At 38.0% G+C, this 21898-nt stretch overlaps 1 long non-coding RNA gene and 1 pseudogene across 3 annotated transcripts in view; both read right to left on the reverse strand.

Moving 5' to 3' along the window:
• LOC140609435 (uncharacterized) overlaps positions 1-10821 on the reverse strand; it is a 60703-nt gene extending 49882 nt beyond the window's left edge. For all 3 annotated transcript variants that reach the window (XR_012011269.1, XR_012011268.1, XR_012011267.1), the window contains exon 1: positions 10683-10821. This is a non-coding gene — a long non-coding RNA (uncharacterized lncRNA). The remainder of the gene's footprint in view (positions 1-10682) is intronic.
• A 7502-nt stretch (positions 10822-18323) lies between these two features.
• Positions 18324-20976, reverse strand: LOC140608542 (aldo-keto reductase family 1 member B1 pseudogene; annotated as a pseudogene).
• Positions 20977-21898: the final 922 nt, after the last annotated feature.

Here is a 21898-nt window from a genome sequence, read left to right on the forward strand (position 1 = left end):
TACAATTTCTGCTTTCTTTCTTTTTCTTTCTTTTTTTTCTTCTTTCTTTCTTTCTTTCTTTTTCTTTCTTTCTTTTCTTTCTTCTTTCTTTTACTGGCATACAGGTCAGAAAATGTATAGGCTTGGATATAATATAACAAAAGAGAAAGATCACTGGGTACGGATTCCAAAGACTTGGATTTAAATTCTGGGTACCACTCTCTTTGTGAGGCCGGGCAGGCCATTTGAATTCTCTTTAACTTAGTTTCCTGCCTTACAGTGATGTTGTGGAGGGTATCAAACAAATGTCATCTATGATATATTTTCTTCTTTTATTTGATGGAATCTTTCTCAAGAGACAGCTACATTTTCTCACAATACTGCTCATGGTTTTAATGCTATTTGAGATAAAACAAAGGACTACAGAAGCTGGTTAATGCCCCAAGTTACCAATTCTAAGAATAGTCTTATCTGTAAAAACCTGTCTTCCCATTGGCAAGTCACATATTTGTTTCCGTGGTGGGGGAGTAGGCAAATCAGACTGAGGATGCCTCTTCCTGCCGATCTTCAGCTCTCATATTCTCCTCACCATACACTTTAGTCACAGTGAGTTTATTTAACATTGGGTCTTAATTCTAGCCAAGCCATCCTCAGTTACCCAGTCTCTGATATGAAAATAAATAAAAACCAGGACAGAGAAGCAGCATGAAATCTGTAGGTCACAGAGTACAATAGTAGGACAGTGGATATGGAATTGGTTGATATTAAATACTAACAGATGGAAGGTGGTGAGCATTCACTTATTCTATGGGATGGTGAGAAATGGGGTGGGAAATAGCAGGTGTGTGTGCAGTGGAGGGAAGGAAAGAACGATGAAGGAGAACAGAGAGTCTGGCTGAAGGTGAGGAATGGGAGGACAAACAGTATCTGTATCTAAGCACAATTGGGTGTACTTAGATTCTATTTTAGATTATGTCAAATAACACTTTTCCCCATGTAGCTGTTGGGAACTGACATTTAATTAGTGAATGACAAGCATGAAATAGCAAGGTGACATGGAACCACTTAAGAATAAAGCGATCATGATTTCTCTTGCAGTTTATACCTGCAAAAGTATTGTACTGTCCTTTATTAAACCTTCACAATATTACTGTGAGAAAGATAAATAACAAGAACTAGCTGTTCACTCTTCCTTGTGGACTAAACAAAAGGAATTTGGTTTAAATTGTAGTCAAGTAAAAACGTCTTGGCTAAAAAGCCCATATCTGTGCTAAAAAGGTATTTCTTAAATGAGCTACCCATTTTAGTCAATAGCTATGGAATTTACTAAGTTTCACTTTTATGACACTTGAAGCCAGGGTAATTACATTGGAAGACATACACATAGAAGGCAAAGTCAGCTTTCTACATGGGATCCTTAATACTCCTGTGCCCTCAAATTTTCTCCCAAAGGGCTGTCACATTTCCTGAAATTTTCACATTACTGGCTCTTTGAGAGGAGTCGCTGAGGACCTCTGCAATGGCAAAGAGTATATGCATTGCACCATACATTAATTTTAACCATTTACATTCACTTAGATAATTTTCTCAAAAATAATTCCCAATTCTCTGGAAAAACTCCAAGAAGATGGAAAATGGGACATAATTTTCAACAGACTAGGAAGGTGACTCAAGAATCATTTAAGACAATAGTTACTGGCAGCAATTCCCTGGTGGTGGCTTGTGAACATGCAGATCCCTTAGTGAAGGAGGCCAGCCATTGTGACAACACAAGCCCCATCTAAAAATTGATTATTCATTCAACAAACATTTATGGAACCCATATAATAATGCAACAGGCACTGTTCTTGGTACTGGGGCTAGAGAGTTAATAAACAGACAAAAATCCCTGTCCTCAAGGACCTTAAATTCTAATGGGAAACACAGACAATATACAGTGAGAAGTGAAAAGGATGTGTAGCGTGTTAAATGTTGATATGTGCTCAGGAGGAAGCTGGGGAATGAGCCATCAGATACCTGGGCAGAAGATCCTTCAAACAGAAGAAATAGCCAAAGGCACTGGACAAGCTCATGGGGATAAAAGGAAGGAAACATTCCAGAAGGAAAGATAAAACACTGACATTGCTTCCTCAATTGTTTTGTTTAATGTCAGTCTTGCCTCTTCGAATGAGCACGCAGACATCAGTCCCTGTGCCGTCTGTCTTCCCACTCACTTATCACCCAGCCCTTCCATGCTTTACTCAAAGTATCGTTCCCTACTGGCAATCTTCTAGAAATCTCGTTTCTTCTCAGCCCACATCTTCATCTCCCTCTATCACCATTGACTCTTCATTTCTCTATCTCGGGAGGTTGATTCCTCCATCAACTCTTGTGACTCTACTATTGTTTCTCCAGCATCCTTGGTTTCCAGATCCCTTACTCTTCCAGCAGAATCAGTCTCTACCTGCCAGCTTCGTGATCAGCCCTGTCACCTTCTCCTTAGATGAGGTCTTCATCTATCACCTGGTTTATGGTAAATAGTTTCCTAAATACCGACTCATACTTCCATTCTCTCTACAGCCGGTCCTAGCCCTCCTCCCCATGTACCCACGCTGGGCACTGGATGCATATGCTCGTATGTGTGTGGGGTGGAGGACCAGGTCAGGACCCCAGAACTGCTTCCTGTTGCCACATGGTGCTGCGCTCAGGCCTGGCCCTCCTCTGGCCAAGTAACGTTTCTTTCCAGCACAGTATCCTCCAAGCTGCTCCAGATCTTGGACTCAGTGACTTACAGGGAAGGAAATCTCATTTTCTTCTGGAAGTTTAGAACTCTGTTCTCAGCTTTGTCGGCATTTCCAGCATGCTGGCTGACCTCAGGAATGTCGAGTTAGGGTTAGTGCCAGAATCTGATACCTACCTGGGTACAAACCCCTCAGAGGAAAGTAGGTAAAACTTTTCTAAATATTTGAGGGTTTTAGAAAAAAAAAAACCTCTAAAAGTTTTTTCTAAAACTCTCAAATATTTTTCTCTAGATAGTGGGTTTGTTTGCCTGCTTTACCAAGGGAGAATGCCCTTAGGGATTCCATGGTAATTTGTCTTCCCAGGCGAAGTCTAGGTAGGCGGACTTGTTCAAGGATGCAAAGGGCATTCTGTGGCAAAGCTCTCAGTTGAGAAAGTGAGAGAAGCATCCTCTCTTCTCCCACTCAAACATGCAAATTTCATGTCTCATAGTGTGTCCAGCCTCACAAGAATAAAAATAAGAATTGTCCTAAGTTCTTAAGGAGTTTACAATCTAGTTGAGAAGTCTAGGGTTAACTTACCATAAGGGGGAGGATATCTGGGATCCATGGTGGCTCAGCAGTTGAGCGCCTGCCTTTGGTCAGGGGCATGGTCCTGGAGTCCCGGGATCGAGTCCCACATCGGGCTTTCTGCATGGGGCCTCCTTCTCCTTCTGCTTGTGTCTCTACCTTTCTCTCTCTCTCTCTCTCTCATGAATAAATAAAGAAAATATTTTTTTTTTTAAAAGGGGGAGGATATCTCTTTGGAGTCTTTAGCCAACACTCCCAGGTATTGCTGAGGTTATGGCTGTACAGCAACTAAAAGAAGATGACGTATTAAGTTTCAGAGTTATAAACTATGTGACAGTCCATTCAAGTGGAAACATTCAAATAAATAGTAAAGATAAGTGAGGCATGGGTGATTTCTTTGGATTTGAAATGCAGATTAGGGTGTTATCTCTACAGTGATGAGAGAAAAGTAGAAGGAATGTCCTGAAGGAAATTAGTTCTAGGTAAAGATTATACTGCATGAAGTTTTGATGTGTAAAAATAGTAATAATAAAAATTAATACTAATAAAAAATAATAAAAATATTTACTCCCCTGAAGTTATTTAAACCTCTCAACAATCTCATGGGGTAGATGGTATTATAATCTTTATTTTACAAATGAAATTCACAGTACAAGTGTTACTCTTCCAACATCATGTAGTCGAGATCAAATTGGAACCTAGAAATTTGAACTTCAGAGATTATGCATTGAAGAAGAGGAACAATTGGTTGCTTTTGCAATTTTGTATATTGTTGTATATTGTGAATTTGTTTTACGTATGTATCTGTGAATGTGAATATATACATATATACGTATATACGCATATATACTTGTTTAGTTCTGCTTCAGATCCTTTAACTAATCTTGTCTCTACTCGGGGGAAATTTTAGGATCCTAGGCTCACAGCACAGGGTCTCACGTTGTTGTCTATTCTTGATTCATTCAAGTGTTATACCTAATTTTAGGGACTGAGCTTTGGCCTTGTGATTCACTCCCAGGACCTTTTTATCCAGCTGTATTTCCACTTTGGTCACATGGATAGCATTCCCCTTCTGAATGCTATTCTGTCTTCCAAATGCTATTCTGCTATGAAATTAAATATTCAAGCTGTGTGAACTTGAATAGTTGAATCTTCCAAGTATTTGAATTCACATATGGCTCAGCTTGATTTACCTCTCTCCCACCTGAAAGCCGAAGTTCAAGACACTTTTCAGATGGTAATATCTACTGGCCCTGGTAATTGATTGCACCAGGGGTGAGGAAGTACTATCTACATTGCTACTATCATTTTCTCTCTAGCTAGATAGATGGGGTATTGGACATGAGCCTGCTGTACATTTCTGGCCTGAATCATTGAAAGAACGCTGATGCCTCCATATGGGATATGGAAGGAATTAATAATTGAAGATGAGGCCATGAAAATAATTAAGAATGAACCCAGTCTGATGGTTAGCTGGCTGCTGGTGCCATCGACTAAAATAGAAAATCTGGGAGAGAAAAATGTTTGAGGAAAGCGTAGTAAGTTATAAACATAACATAGATTTGGACACAGAAAGCTTAATATGCCTTTGAGATTGAAGGTAAATATACAACTTTTGAGTCTAGAAGAGCGTTAGCATTAGAAAGATACAGGAGTTATCCAAATACGATTTCACGTGTCTACAGTGGCAGAGCCACTGAATGGCTTGGGGAGAGAAAAGTGTTAATTCTTAACCATATTTTAAATTCTATCTTAAATAAAAAAAAAAAGATCATTTTTCATGTGAAAGGTCCATACTTTCTTACATTTATATGAAGGCCAAATAACGTTTTATAAAATATTGATATTTTATAAAATTGATATTTTATTAACTATTTTATAGTCCATAAAATACAGAGCAGTGTATTTGCTCTGGATAGTCAATAAAATAGAGAGCAGTGTATTTGCTTTGTAAATGTAGCTTCAACACAAGAGCCCTGGCTTAACTAGATTTCTGCCCTAAGCCCCCACATATGTAGAATTTTGAAGCCACCATTGTATGTCTAATGTATACATTTCTGGACTCTACCTTCATTAATATATTCAAGACTTTGCTGGATACAAATTCAGTACGTTTTAAGAGGAAAAATCTAAATTTTTTTTTTTTTTAGATTTTATTTATTTATTCCCGAGAGACACAGTGAGAGAGGCAAAGACATAGATAGGCAGGGGGAGAAGCAGGCTCCCTGTGGGAAGCCTGATGCGAGACTTGATCCCAACCTTGAGGTCATGACCTGAGCCAAAGGTGGACTCTCAACCACTGAGCCACCCAGGTGTCCTGAGGAAGTTCTACTTTTATTTACTGTTGGACTATGTATATGATAACTAATTTTGCCCTAAAATCACAGGGTCAATAGAACAGAAGGGAAGTAAAACATTATGTGTTTCTGAAACTCAATCTTATGTCCACCATTTGCAGTAATGTTAGAATTTATAAAATGTCAATTTAAAAATATCTACAGATGATAATTTTAATACTTTATTTACCAGTTAATCAAATACAATTTATGTATTTAGTCATGACATGCTTACTAAGTAAGGTAGTTTTACTATCTGCCTCATTTCCATTTATATCGCATTATTTTGTATTCAATAAGGTGACTTTCAAATAAAAATTAGACCAGGGGTTAAGAGAAAGGAGACTCTTTATGAGTGGAGAATGATTATATATTAAATTTTCAGAATAGTATTTTGTAAAATTCTCCTAAAATGCTATGAAATTAAGGAATAATTAGTATGTAACTTCTTTCTTAGAAACTTCAAAATATCTATTGAACATTCAATTAAGTCTCAGTGATCACTGAAAGCGTAATTTCAATAATAAGCATTGTGCCAAAATATCCTTTTCTACCTATAATCTTTCAACTAACTTTCCTGTACATATATTTGGTCATAATCTTCAGCAACTTTCTTCTTATGGAATGCTGCCAATGGGACCCTTTACACAGCCGGATAGGTGGGACACTAGTATAAGGATTAGTCCTGATTTTACTATGAAATGTTTGACTTCCATCATTTGGAAAATTATTTTTACACTACTTAGTGGTTATAACTCTTCTTCTAAGATGTATTTGCCCTTATACATCTTTTTTTCAATAATATGTTTGTGTGTTGCTTGCCTGAAGGGAGTTCATCTTTTCATTTTTGGTAACACCTGGTACAATTCTTAGCGTGTAACAGGAGCTTTATTTTAAGTGTGAACTAGTGGAAGAGGTTTTTTTTTCCATATTTATTGAGTATGATTCATGATTCTCAAGTTATCTTGTTGCCGTTGTTCTGTATTCTCTGGTGTTACAAAAACGTACCCACTTTAGAAAAGAACCACTGGCTATGCATTTTTAAACTGAGCCACCCCTAAGAATATTTTAACGAATATTCCTTTTTTCCTTTTAGATTCAGCTCAAATGTTATCTCTTCTGGGAAGCATAATTTTTAAGTCAGAATCAATCATTCACCTTTAGCTACTAGGCAAATGTGTAATGGGATCTATATGTTGAATATTATTAATGTGGCTTATCCTTTTTGCCTTTGTGAGTTCTAGTCCATTGAAGAGATCTTTCTGCTTCGATGTAGGTTAAGATTTCTTCCAAAAGGAATGAAAAGAAAAAGACAGAAGTAATAATTAGTATTCAAGAGTAGACGTACATCAAGGCACTAGCCTTGATTTCAGTGATTGAGAATTGGACTTTCCAAATTCCATTATGTCTATTGTTAGCACAGTCTTAGGGACCTAGTCCATAGATTTTTACATACATTTTCTAGATAGGAAGAGGACGCAGAAAAAAAGTCCCTTTTTAATCCTAAGGAAATGTAACAAGAAAAGAGAGAATGGGAGAATATGATGAACAGATATATCCCTTCTATGAGTAAAGATATCACTATGTCGAGCAAGACTTTGCCTGATTGAGACTCTGGGTAGAGGGCCTCTCATACTTTTTCTTGTACCATCCTGCCTGGGGCTCAGCCATAATAGAGTAATTTTGAAGGCATTGCCTGAAATTTTATTTTTCCAATTCACTCTTACCCTTTCCTGTGTATTATAGGCCCCCTGGGTAGCTAAGAATCTGATTGGCAACTTGCCAACACTTGGCAGTGTGATGTATTTCTATGAGTGGACCACCTAGGCTGGTACTGAATGGGATACTCAGCTTAGTGTTTATAGCAGCAATATGAGCAAAAGTGAGGCTGAACCTGGTAGGGGAGCAATCTGCACATTGGAGAAGTCAAAAGAATGATTCACCAGTTTCTTGCTCAGATTTCAGCATGGGGGGACCATAGAGTATCCAGAAACTAGGAAATTAAGGAGCACCACTAGGAGCTGGGGGAAGTCAGGCAACCATACCAAAGGAATGCCCCACCCCTGCCACCCCTGCTGTATACACAGACATCATGTTGGAGAAGAACCTGGGAGGTGGTACAGAGAGTAAGAAATCTGAGAGACTAAAACGTTTCCCAGGCTTGCTGAATATTACCCAAACACATTATTTCAATTGCCATTTTGGCCTAAGTATTAAAATGGATTGGACAATTACTGAATGCTTCTCCCAATAAACCACAGATGGGGCCTCTTGAAAACCAGATCAGCTATAGACAAAAATAAAGAAACTGTATATTCTATAGGAATTAAATTTTGTGACCCATCTTCATATCTTTATTAAAGTAAAAATTTATTCCTCCCATATATTTGTGCACTATTAGTTCTTTTCAATTCTTTTATAGACAATGATATATGTACCTGTCTCTGAATTAGTCTGCTAGAACTGCCCTAAAAGGATACTAAAGACTGGGTGGCTTAAATAATAGAAATTTATTTTTGCACAGTTATGGAGGCTGGAAGTCCAAGATCAAGGTGTCAGCAGGGTCGGTGTCTACCGAGACCCCTCTTTTTGGTTTTTAGATGGCTGTTTCTCACTGTATTTTCATAGGATCTTTTCTCTCTGCATGTGCATTCTGAGTGCCCTTTGCTCTTCTTATAAGGACACCAATATTACTGGATTAGGACCACTCTTGTGACCTCAACTAATCTTAATTGCCTCCTTAAAGACTCTATCTCCAAACACAGTCACATTGAGCATTAGGGCTTCAACATATAAATTTGTAGGGGGCATAATTCAGTCCCTGGTGTCTCTATCACGGTATCAGTTATCCGAAAACAGATACCTTGTCATTATATCCCTAATCCCTAGCAAGATGACTGACAAATAGTCAGTGCTTAATAAACGATGAGTAGTAGATGCAAAGGAAAGTAATACGTGCACAATGTAGTATAATGTGGTGAATAAAGGCAGACTTTTGAGACTTGTGTTCAAGTTCCAGCTATACCTCTTATCCAGACCCAGTTTCTAAATCTGTAAAATAGGCATAATAGTACCTCTCTTTGTTAATTATTAGAAGATTAAATGCATGTCTAGTAAATTATACGTGTTCCATAAATGTCAATTATGATTGTTGACATTTAACTGCTTCGTTTGATCAACCTGCTTGCACTTGCATATCAGCTAAAGCCAACACCTCCCCTGTCTGACTAGCAGGGTCAGAGCACCCCGGGTTACCATCAAGGGCTGCAGGCATGGCAGGAAAGTGAGCATGTCACAGAGACATCATCCCAGGCACTTGTTCTCTAGGGATTGTTTCTGTCTGCTTGGGGGTGATATTTTGGCCCTCGGGATGGGTAATATTCTTAGTGTTTTCAGGCAAACTTAGGCTGAATTAATTTTAGAACTGACCCACTTACATATTTTTAAACTTTAGACTACGGCAGCTGAACAGCTAAGTTGGACAATTTACAAACTGTATTATGGCTTATATGGGGCAGGCTACTCTCGAAATAGGACCAAGAGGCTCAAGAGTCCAAGTGAGTGGTTCTTGACAGATTCAAAATATCAATTGAATCCTTAACCCTTTGTCATCTGATGGAAGTCTAGCAGTTTAGAGGGAGGAGGAAGAAAACATGGTTGAGGAATCAAAAACAAAAAATGAAAAATCAAATCTAGACTATCATAGAATAGTTAAATAAATGGAAGTTTGGGCAATTTTCCATTACACTGAACTATAATTATTTGCCAAATTTTTATTTTATTTTAATACCTGGATTAATTTGGTAAACTTGCAGGCCTTTTGAATGCCCAGGAAATGGTATAAGATTTATTCTTAATGGGACAACATTTGTGGAATTCCTCCATGAATCTTAAAATAATCCTTTGAACTACAATTCTCTCCCCTAAACTCCTGATTAGAACTTTGTCTGTATTCCTCAGGTTACTTTTATCATTCAGCGCATTTGGTTTGTTTTACCTCTTCTTCCTCCCTCACCCGGCTGCCTTTCTTGAGATCAAAGGTGGTAACTGCCGTATCTCTATATCTCCTGCAGTGATGTCAGAGTCCTACACATAGTAGGTGCTGAATAAATATTAATGAAATCCAGCGTAACCAGCATGTATTCAGAGTTTACTCCCTGCTTCTTGCTCTCATTCAAGATTCTACTGTAACATTTTCCTACGGAGTTGAACTTGGACTTACAATTTTTTTTCAACACAGTGCTCCAGAGAGCTCCTATCTGCCAGATATGTTTGGTATGAGAACGAAACATCTTTGCTATTTTGGCTCTTCAGTTTCCAGCCAAGATTTTGCCTTGAATTGTAGTCATTCATCTAGGCCCTTATTAAGGATAAATGAAGTGAGGTGTTCTAAAATGAGGTCAAAGCTATCATTGGTGGTTAAAAAATAACTCCTATATTCTATGTGTACTGATAAGAGGTCAGGAACACTATTTTAACATGGGAAAAACAACCAGTTCCTATCAATAGTTGTGACTAAGAAGTGTGAAATAATTACTATCAAGTATTCTGAGTCACCTTAAGTCAAATCAATTGTTTTGATAGTGAAACGTAGGAATAGCCTTGTTTTTGATGGTTTTTATTCAGTTCAGTGTGATAGAATTCCAAGATATTGCCCTACCACTCCCACTGGAAAAATTAGTTTATTGACCACTGTTTTAAAGATAATGGTGTTTTCCTTTAGTCTTTATTTAGTTTAAATTATTTTAAAAGGGGGCACGTGGGTGGCACAGTGGGTTAAGCATACAACTCTTGGTTTGGGCGTAGGCCATGATTTCAGGGTCGTAACACTGAGCCCCATGTCAGGCTCCATGCTCAACCTGGAGTCTGCTTGAGATTCTCTCACTCCCTCTCTCTGTACCCCTCCCCCTCCATGCATATGTGCACTCTGTCTCAAATAAATCTTTATAAAAAGATAAAAATAATTTTGGAATCATTTGACACTATTATACGGTTTCTAAGAGTAGCTACAGACCTTTGCTTCAAAATAAATTATTTCACACTTTTAAAAATTTGGACAATATTTATCTTGTTAACTTACTTTTATGTGCGTGGAGATCTATTTCTCTTATTGCTTCCTGGGGGAAACAGTTGTGATCATGTGTGCATGGTGAGGGGAGTTAAGAACACTTGGCCACACTCAAGGACATACAGTGGAGGCAGCTCTTTGTGACTAGATTCTACATTCTCTTTTGATCAGAGTTAAGAAGACTACTCTTGTTAAAATTCTAGTCAGGAGAGTCTGTTTGGGGTTAAGTGGAGAAGGCTGCGTAAAAGATCAGCTACTTTCCGCATTCTGTGATGCCTTTATACATGTCGACCCTAATGCTACCATTGCTTTGATATAAGAAAGAAAGAAAGACAAAAGATTACCCGGTCAAGAAAGAATAATGAAATCAGAATAAATAAATGCTCATAATCAAATCTGAAAGTAGTAGTATATCTTCAAAGAGCTGCAACTTACATAGAAAGTTCTATCCTTTTTTCTTAGAAGATACATTACACAGTGGAACTATATTAACTACATATCTAATATCACAAAGAACTACTGTATTTAGAAGGAAACTTAAAGATATTAGAATTTCGTCTCAGCAACTAAAGAATAAATTAACTTCATACTAGGATTTATTTATTGGCAAATAGTTTCTTCCTGTCAAAATTCTATCAGGATCTGATTTTCTAAGCTTATTAAAAGTAATAGGTAAATCAATAATAATTTAGTGAACTTCTTTCCACTGCAACCTCCTTCACATAAAATGAATGAAAACATTCCATGTAACCACTTATTGAAAGAGAAAGTCATAATTTATTGACAGAATCAATGTCTCTTGTTTTGCCTGAGTCCTGCTTTTTTTAATCTAAAACAAGGAGATATTATCATGTGGAAATATTTTTATTTAAGTACCTGTATTTTAAAATTAATTGTAAGGCTTTCTATTCAACTAGAGGTAAGTCATAAAAGGGACACTTTATGGCTGCCAACATTTTGTTAATAGTGAATACTGTGGTCAAAAAACCTGAAGTCATACAAATGTTCCTCAGTGTTTATCAATAGTATTGAATTTATATCTGATTATGGGTTACATTTTGATAGCATGTTACTAGTAACAGATCTATATAGTTCTAATACCAAGAAAATGCTTCAAGGATGTGTTCGTAATTACGATGACTTACTATTTATTATCTATCTTGTGTGAGAAACATTTCCAAAATATTTATCAATATGGATTAAAACCATTACTCACTAATGATTGATGGAGAAAATTGCCTAAAACTTTACACTTAACAATGACAAAACAAAACTTGTGTAATTAAAAAATGGAAGCATAAATTCCATTCAAAATGGAAATTTCTAAAAAAAACTTATACAGACCCTTTTCCAAGTGCAGGCTGTTTTTGTTCCTAATGGAGAAATCATGGGATAATAATTCATTTCATTAAAGTATCAGTATCCCACGTCTTTAATCTCCCTTAGAAAAATAACTGAAAACTAAAATCGCAGCATTTCCCAACTTTGTGTTTCTGTAACTGTTGAGAAGAAAAAGGAAAGTACTGCATTGCTTGTAAGCCTAATGAGACATTGGGAGTTTTAATGTGTACTAGTTGTAAAGTTCTATTTGATGATTATGCATGATATTTTTATAATTCTTTAGGTAGGTGAATGAAATGTATAAAAGACCGAAGGACACCAAACGACTTTTGCACATCAACATCCCACTCCCCTATGCCTGACACCCTGCTTTGCTTTAAGTCCCAATTCTATTTTCGGTTCTGTCTTTGTTCTTATGACATATTTCGAACTCCGTATGAAGACCTTACAGGGAGTCCATGCGTGGAGCATGCCTGCCACATGCTGGGCAAATAGAACTCACTGTAATTATCTCTATTTTATAAGGGATGAAACTGAGATGCAGAAAGGTTAAGCCATTTGTGAGAAACCACATATAAGTAAGCATTCTTTGAGATGGAGATAGAAACCTTTAATCAAGAAGAGGTTAAAATGTCACGATTCCAAATCTGAAATAGATGGTCTGAAATGGCAGATTCTTAAGAGAGAATAATTAAAGGAGTTGATGCCTCATTGTCTTTAACGATATTCCTTGCTGTTCCATCAAACCATTGAATAGATAAGAGGTGAGCAATAAGTTTCAAGCTGATCTTTTGTATAGCCAGATAATTTAGACAAAAGCTTATAGGGATGGTGTGGAAAGTAAATTCACCTACCTGGCCTCCAAACTCTAACTTTCAGTAGAGGGTGAATGAGTGACACCAGGACACATGGAGCAGAGTAAAATTACTCTGTATATTCTGGTTTCTTTTCTGAAATTTGCAGTGTCAGGCCACAGACCATGTATGCTATGATAATTGTAATAATTTAGGCCTTGGAAACAGATTGCTATGCTACTCCTGAATTTTAGACTGGACAGATGAACTTTGTTCATATTCTATTTTCACCTCACCTATGCTCAGAAGATTTAACCTATAATTATATAAGATGGTTAATCCTAATTCTTTACTACGGTGGCCATAATTTTCAGTGTTTAAAGGGCAAAAGAAAATATCACCTTCCAAATAGGCTAACACATATCTTTTGACCCCTCTCTCCATGTCGGGAATGTTCTGGATAGGAAACCTTATGAGGCACTTCCCCACTCCAATTTAAATTCTGATGACTCTTGTGGGAAAATGAAATAGGCCATTCCTAAATTTAAAATTTTTGCAACCAGGGGGAAGTAGTGACAGTATGTATTTATCACATCTCCTCTAATGGTTCTAATTCCCTGATATCGGTTTTTAATGGATCATTTCCCTCACATCTTTATATTTTATGTGAAACTATACTTGAATATGATCTAATATTAGTCTACTTGTTCATGGATTCATAACTCTCTTTTCTTTTGTGCTCTACTGTTCTTTAAGGGTTTTTTTTTTCAAGTGAGTCTGTATAATGCATGATACAAATTTATCCTATAGGGCTTCTTATATAAATGAATATTAGCAACTTCAATTATATGAGAACTTTTATGGTGACTGTTAATATATTAAAGCCTGTTTAGTTGTTCTTTTAAAGAGGTTATTCAGAAAGATACAAAACACTCTTTTTTAGACACCATATAGGTGGTGGAGAAATCACCTCCAAGTGAGAATAAGCAGAGGGATGATGATATATCACTGATGTGGGACTCCTTTGTCAATTGAGGAATCACCTTTGGACTTTCTCATTGCCATGGAGTAATAAAGATCCCAGTGTGATTGCTTGGATAAAGAGGATAGATACCAATTCCTTTTAGGGGACTTGACTGATCCTCTGAGTTAAATTCTACATACTATCCCAGTCTTAAGTATGGATGCAATAAAAAAAAAATTAGAAAAGAAGGGTTCAGCCACTTATGTTCAGGAGGAGTGGCACAGGGACACATTTTATGCACTTCTTTTAATTAGCAAACAAGATCTACTTAAAGAGTTTGAGGAGGAAGATCACTGAATTCTGAGCCAGCTGACTGTTAGCTTTGCCCATGCTGCTAGCGCTCTAATAAGAGGAGGGGGAAACATTGCCTTCTTCCTTGTAGAGGTTCTACAGACTTTCTACAATCCCTTCCAGCTTGTATATGCTCTAGTATGCAAACATCTTCTGGTAAGCCTGTGCTCTTATAGCTGTGGGAGACACGAAACCATATAAATTCTTTCCCAGCCCTTCAATAGCTAGCTCTCCTGTACTTCATCTGATGAAAATAGTATAGAAAGTTAAGCTGGAATGTTTGGCCAATCCTGCAATAGTATGCAAGTAATGGAAGGACTCAATACTGCTGTCTGATCTGAATTTGGTGAGGACTATAATACTCCATCTTCATGGTCTGTTTCTTTTTTTTTTTTTTTAAGATTTATTTATTTATTCATGAGACACACACACACACAGAGGGAGAGAGAGAAAGAGAGAGAGAGAGAGAGGCAGAGACACAGGCGAAGGAGAAAGAGGCTCCATGCAGGGAGCCTAACGTGGGACTCGATCCCCGGTCTCCAGGATCATGCCCTGGGCCAAAGGCGACGCTAAACTGCTGAGCCACCCGGGGATCATGGTCTGTTTCTTGGGCACACAGATTGCCTGTTAAGAGTGAAATGCCATTCACCACAGCAGTCTGGTGTGGTTCAGCCAGATGGATGTGTGATGTACACAAATTACCTAAATAATGTGTGGGAAGCTATCCAATAAAAGTTTTACAAGTAAAAGACACAGGCTGATAAACTTTTAAGAAAGTAAAAGGATGAACACTCCTCCTTATCTATAAAAATCTTTGTCTAATTCACAATGGAGAAGTTACATTTTCTGTGATAAATTGTGGTCCCCTTGAAGGCAAGGGCACCATCTTACCCACCCTGGCACAGGGTAAAGGTATTAATAAATATTTACTGAAGTGAACCTTATCCAATGGAAGTTTGGGGAGTCAATCGATAGTGCCTGTCCCAACACACACATTTACTCACATGATGAACAAACAGGCACAATTCAACACACAAGTTTAAGCACATTACAATAAACTTCATGGGGCATAAGAGTCAGAATTAGAAAATTAAAAAGAGACCTTGGGGATCATCTAATTGTTTTATGATATTGAGCTTTTATTTTAATGAGAGAACATGACTAGAAATCACATTCTCATTCTTTGGGAGCTAGGGATGTGAAAGAATTTATATTTAACCTTTCTGAGGGAATTACCAAATTAAAGTAAGTTTATATTCCAAAAATGTGGAAAGGATAGTATCAGATCCTTCCTATCCCTGCCTGCTTACCCTCTGGGCCTCTAGGAACATCTTGAGTGCTGTTGAGTGCTGCTGGGTTAGTTTGGTATGGTTTGGGGGGTATAGGTGAGTGTTTTTCAGATGGGTCGATGGGATTTGGGGGTGAGAGACAGAAATACCGGGAGTTGCCATCTTCAACAGAAAAAGACACAGCAGTTACAACTCCTCTTTCTCTTCTGTGGTTATTCAAATACAAAGTAAACACTGTAAGCTACTGTCTTGAAAAGGAAGTTATACAAGCAGAAAGAGAGCATTTATTATAAAAGCAATAAAACCTAAAGAACTTGTGCTTTGAAAAATGTGATACTTTACACAAGTTTAAAGTGATACATTACCGTATTTTTCATTTCAGTGTATGTTATTGTGAACCGAACAACAAACTGCTGTTTGCTAGGCACTGTGCTTGACCTTTAAAAAAGATATCATCTCATTTAATATTCATAATGTTACTGTTATTATTTGTGCTGCACATGTATATAAAGAAAATGAAGATCCTTTAGAAAAGTCAAATACTTACCCAAGGTCACATGACTGACAATGTATGAACCATATTTTAAGTAGAATTTTCTGGACTCAATTGCTCTTTTCATATGTGCTGCTTTCTCCCCAGTGGATGTTATTGAATTGAGCTTGTAGTAAAGTGGTGAGGAGATGAAGGGTACTAGCTTTGGGACTATTCCATCCTCTACTAACTAGATGTGATGAAAGAATTTGGTTCCATTTAAGTTAAGCTCAAAAATGAAAAAACTAATCAGTGGTGTGAGAAATCGCAATAATCGCAATAATCGCAATAATTGGGAATGGATATGAGATGGATTTCTGGCTGGGGCACTGGTAATCTTATTTTTTGGATTAGTTGGTGGTTAAATGACTAAGTTCACTTTTGGAAAAATTTAATGAGCTGTACACTAATGATTTGTGAACTTTTCTACATGGATGCAATACTTTAAAAGTTTTGCTTCAGTTGACATAATTCTTATGAAAATTTTGATTAGCACGGTACATTTTTATAAGAACATCCAATGCTGCTTCCAAAATAAAAATAAAACTAAAACACAAAGACTAATATAAATTCGATTGTAGCACAAAAGCCTCTGACTTTTTATTAATTTTTTTTTCAAAAGTAGAATATGCTACCTTATGAAGCAGTGAGTTTGCTATCACTAAATCTATCTAAGGTAAAGATAGCAACATTCCTATTAATAAATCTTAACAGGGAGTCATTACAGGGTGGAGGTGGACAGAATGATTTCCAGGGAACTTTCCTACTCTAGGAGATATAATTTTCACCTTACAATGAATAAACATAAGCTCCCAAATGTGTTCTAACAGATAATTTTCCAAACACTGTTCATCAGTGAGCAAATAATTTATACTTTCGAGCTGATTCCACCTGAAAGAACATATATTTCTCACTTCCTTATATATTAGATAACTCTTTGTTATATGATTTAAAAATATAGATGACTAAGCTACTAGGCTAAGCAAGAGATTATGCCTAGACTTCTTTTTCATTCTTAAGAAAAATCTAAAAAAAATCCAGAACAGTTGACTACGTTACTGGTAAAAGATGATTTGCCATAAGAAAATTTTAAATGATGCTAAACATATTCATTCACTGTACCAGGAATGCCTTATGAAAAATTAAATTCTATTTATTTCTCACCTAAATAGTCAGATCAGATATGCATAAGTATGTGTTCATATAACCATCATCATGTATATTTCATATTACATAGCAAAGGAATCTTTAGAATGGATACTGATTCAATTTGTGCTGAATTTGAGGTTCATGAAAGGGACGGAGTCTACTTTTAAGTCACAGGACTGTCTTCTCCTGATTGTCAAATCATTTGCAGATAGCAATCATTCTTAAAAATTTGGTTCAGAAACCTGAGAGGTAAATTTCGTACACTCAACACAATTAAATATAGCCATGCACAAATTTAACATATAATTTTAGAGAATTTTCGGGTCCTTTTCCACCCACTTACCCTGCAAGGTCAACATACGACAGATTCCAAGCTCCTAGCCCAGTAAACTACTATGTACAGTTGAGACAACTGCAACTAAGTAATGCTGACAGTCTTGCTGGCTTTGTTATGATATTAAACACTATTAGTCACCATGCCCTGCAAGGCAAATTCAGCTTGAGATTCTTTAAGTTGTAACCGGGGCATTAAGTATTCATCTTCACTTAAAATTGTGCCAAGCATTGCATAAAGCAAATACATATCTCTGGAACTTTGGGAGAAATCCATAGTTAATGCTAGATTTTTGCCTATGCTAAGTAATCCAAATGGCAGAGGACCCAGAAAGGTCAATTAAAAATTTACTATTATTAGGTTATACCTGTCTTTGAGAAGCTTACTTTTTCCTTCTAGGGCTAATGCTGGATTCATGCACACCCCAAGGTAAGAATCTAATTGACCACTTAGATATCAGTGTTCTATATGAAGGATGAGAGGTTAGCCTTGATGCTTGCTTAACAACCTTCAAACTCTAGATTTCTTTAACCCTCTTTTTTTTTTTTTTTTCAAGTTCACAAAAGAACTCTTTATTTGAGGCAAGAAGTCTGGATGAAAGGGTTACCGTTCCCGGCAGCCAAAATCCAGGTGATACTGGCACTATTTCAACTTTGTAGATTCAACTTAGTCAGAAAAGGGTGCTGGGGTCCTACATTCCCCAGCTGGACAAGAAGAAGGCCAAAACTGGAAGAGGCTCTAACCTACTGAGACTGCTCTTGAGACCCAACAGCTCGTGGGCCGAGCCCTCATGGGCCGTCAGCAGGTCACCGACCCATCACCGAGGGGCAGAGGCCACACTAGGCTACATAGGAGAGGAGGGATGTGGGGCACCTGGGGGGACAGGCACCCACACAGCTTCAGAACTCCCCGGTGAAGGGATAGTCCTTGTGGGAGGCATAGACCCTCCAGTTCCCATTGTAGTTGAGTAAGGTGGTCATGTCCATGCTGCTCAGCTCGAAGTCAAAGACCTGAAAGTTCTCTGCAATGTGCTCGGGTGTCATGGACTTGGGAATCATGACCAAATTCCCCTGCATGGGGAACTGGATCAGAACCTGGGCTGTGGTTTTATTGTGCTTGGCTGCACAATGGCTGCACAATCAATGGCTTTTATTCTGGGGATCCTCTAACAGGGAAGGGTCCTCAGGCTTGGCCCAGGGCCTGTCGGGGGGCCGAGGGGACTGTAGGCAGTCACCAGGATGACTTTGGCCTGGCAGTACTGGATTAACTTCTCCTGGGGGAGGGTGGGTGGCACTCCATCTGGTTGACAGCAGGCTTATATTTTAAGCCAAGTTAGTTAAGATCTTCTCAATTTGGAGATGGTTGAGGTTGGGGACTCCAATGGCTTTCACCAGCCCTTCATCCACCTCCCCAGTGTCCACAAAACTGGTGTTACTGGGAATGACATTGCCTTCCCCATCCAGTGGGAAGTATTCCTTCCCGGCCTTGAAGCCCGTGGAGCAGTGAATGAGGTAGAGGTCCAGGGGGTTGAGCACCAGGTCACCCAGAATCTTCTGCAGGCCCCCTTCACCATGTCTTCTCATGGTGCGTGTGCTGCAACTCACTGAGGATGGAGAGGTCCTCACGCTTCACCCCCTGCCCCTTGAGCTTCTCCTGGACGGCCAAGCCCACTTCACGCTTGTTCTGCAACTTGTGAGTGCAGTCGATGTGGCAGTACCCAAGGTCCATCACGACCTTCACAGCCTCGGTCACTTTGCTGGGAGGGGACTTCCAGGTGGCCAGGCCCATGATGGGCACCTTGATACCATTGCCCAGCACGAGGTGGCTGGCCAGGACCGCTGAGCTCCGCAGACCTGTGCCCGGAGACCACCTAAATCTGTAATTATATGTTTTTATTTCAATCAAAGGAGTTTAAAGCACATTATTTAATCCATAGAAATTAAGCACTTGGTGCTTAAATATTATACTAGTTTTTCTATTGTGAATTAAGCTAAAGAATGAGGACGCTACCTTTGGTGACAAAGTCTTCTGCTGTAACATGATCAATTACCTACACTGAATCAATCATTCATCTCTCCATGAGATAAATGACACATACCTTTAAAAATTTATCTTCATCTGGCAAGGTTTCCACTTTCTTCTGATTTATCTGTGCATCCTCTATTGGTAGATGTGCACATTCGCAAAACATTTTTTTCAGTAATTGGCATCTGATGAGCCAATCTGTGTCTCAAATTATGTTTGAAGTACTGTCCTTTAACTAATAGTCCTTTAAAATACTAAGTATCAATATTAGTACTAAAAATATCATATAATTCATTTTTATAACTTAGTAATTCCCAAATAAGAGTATAGCAGAATCTCGGAGGGAGAGAGAGGACAGTGTAAGATATTATATTTACCAAAGGCAGCAAAGGTTAAAAAAGGTTGAGCGAGTCTGTCATAAAGAAAAATTATCTGGACACTCTGGAGATCTTCCATCAAATGGAGAAAAGAAAGTTCACAAAAGTTAATTGATTTAAAAAAATAAACTGGATCTAGAACAAATGAATTTTAATGACTATTTTTTAAAAATGATTACTTTGTTCATTTCTAATTCTAAAGCTAAAAGTTGGTGAATGGGTGGGATAATATGGAGAACACTGGACTGAAAGCAAGAGAGGTCTGAGCTCAAGTCCCAGCTCAGTTACTAAATGATGGGGCCTTCATTGTTTCAGATTTCAGTTTTCTTTTTTTTTTTTTTAATTTATTTTTTTATTGGTGTTCAATTTACTAACATACAGAATAACACCCAGTGCCCGTCACCCATTCACTCCCACCCCCCGCCCTCCTCCCCTTCTACCACCCCTAGTTCGTTTCCCAGAGTTAGCAGTCTTTACGTTCTGTCTCCCTTTCTGATATTTCCCACACATTTCTTCTCCCTTCCCTTATTTTCCCTTTCACTATTATTTATATTCCCCAAATGAATGAGAACATATAATGTTTGTCCTTCTCCGACTGACTTACTTCACTCAGCATAATACCCTCCAGTTCCATCCACGTTGAAGCAAATGGTGGGTATTTGTCATTTCTAATAGCTGAGTAATATTCCATTGTATACATAAACCAGATTTCAGTTTTCTTATGTGAAAGTGAAGGGACCAGCCTAAATGATCACTAAGTACCTTAAAGTTCTACTAGTCTATGACTTTACTAAATTTTTATATCATTTTTTTAAAGAAGTATTTTATAGACTCTGTACAAGAAAAACCCGGGGGTGCCTGCGTGGCTCAGTTGGTTAAGCGTCTGATTCTTGATTGTGGCTCAGGTCATGATCTCAGGGTCATGAGACGGAGCCCCACATCAGCTCAATGTGGAGCCTGCTTAAGATTTTCTCTCTCCCTCTCCCCGTGCCCCTCCCCGTCACTTGTGCATGTGCTCTCCCTCTCTTTCTCTCTCTCTCCTTAAAAAAAAGCACATAATAATTGAGGGATGATAACTATGATTCTTTCTAACTAGACATAAGTTCCTGACTCCCTGACCCTATAGCCAACAGACTCACAGATCATGCATCTTCACAAATCTTTACCAGAATCACTTGTGCAGTATCATCAATCTGGAAACTCTATTCAGTAGATCTGATGGTGCACCTGAGCCTGTGTAGTTAGAGCACCTCTCAGTGATTTTGATATGTGTCCTTGGTTGAAAAATCACTCTTCCAGGCTCTCTTTTGACAAAATGTTTCTTGGCTTTAGATTGCAAAGACTTATGCCAACAAGGGAAACAAATGTGAAGTTATAATTAAGCTCAAAAAAGTTTATTTCTTTCTTAGCCATCTGAAGATAAACTCAATATTTCTTTTTTTTTTTAAACACAATATTTCTGATTCATGACTTCCACTGGATTGGAGTTTATAAATGCTAGATATTTTAATTTTTTTCTGTGACAGTATCAGGTAATAGGAACTCAGTTGGCATCGAGATAGAATATGTGTTAAGCAAGAGGAACACATATGGATATTTTAAGCTATATGTTTAAAAATAATCTATAAGCACATAACAATATCCAAATAATGAACTTTTAACCTCTGGTATCTTTCTTTGCTCCTCGAAATTCACTTGCCATTTTTTTCACCCTTTTCCATCCTGCTGTCTGTGTTAGGAGACTGAATCGTAATGGCCCCTGTAGCCTCTGGCCAACATGTAGCCCTTCTAAGTCATCACAGGAAAGGAGAAGAATACAAATAAGTTCAGTGTATTTTTGTTCCTGGATCTCTCCTGGCAAAAGTCTTATTTGGTTGGCTGTGTCCCTTGATCAAAGATCACTGTAGGGAATTCATGGCACTCTTTGCTTTCAGGTTTGGATGATTGTCCTTTCCTCATCCCTTGGAGGATGATAACAAGGATGATGCAACTGGCCCCCAGCCTACTGCACTAGCCCTTGTGGCTTCTCTGCATTTATACTTTACAAACAGACCCTTGTGAATAAGCCCTTC

The sequence above is a fragment of the Canis lupus genome, chromosome 18, assembly GCF_048164855.1.
Source record: "Canis lupus baileyi chromosome 18, mCanLup2.hap1, whole genome shotgun sequence".
In the NCBI taxonomy this organism is placed as follows: Eukaryota; Metazoa; Chordata; class Mammalia; order Carnivora; family Canidae; genus Canis; species Canis lupus.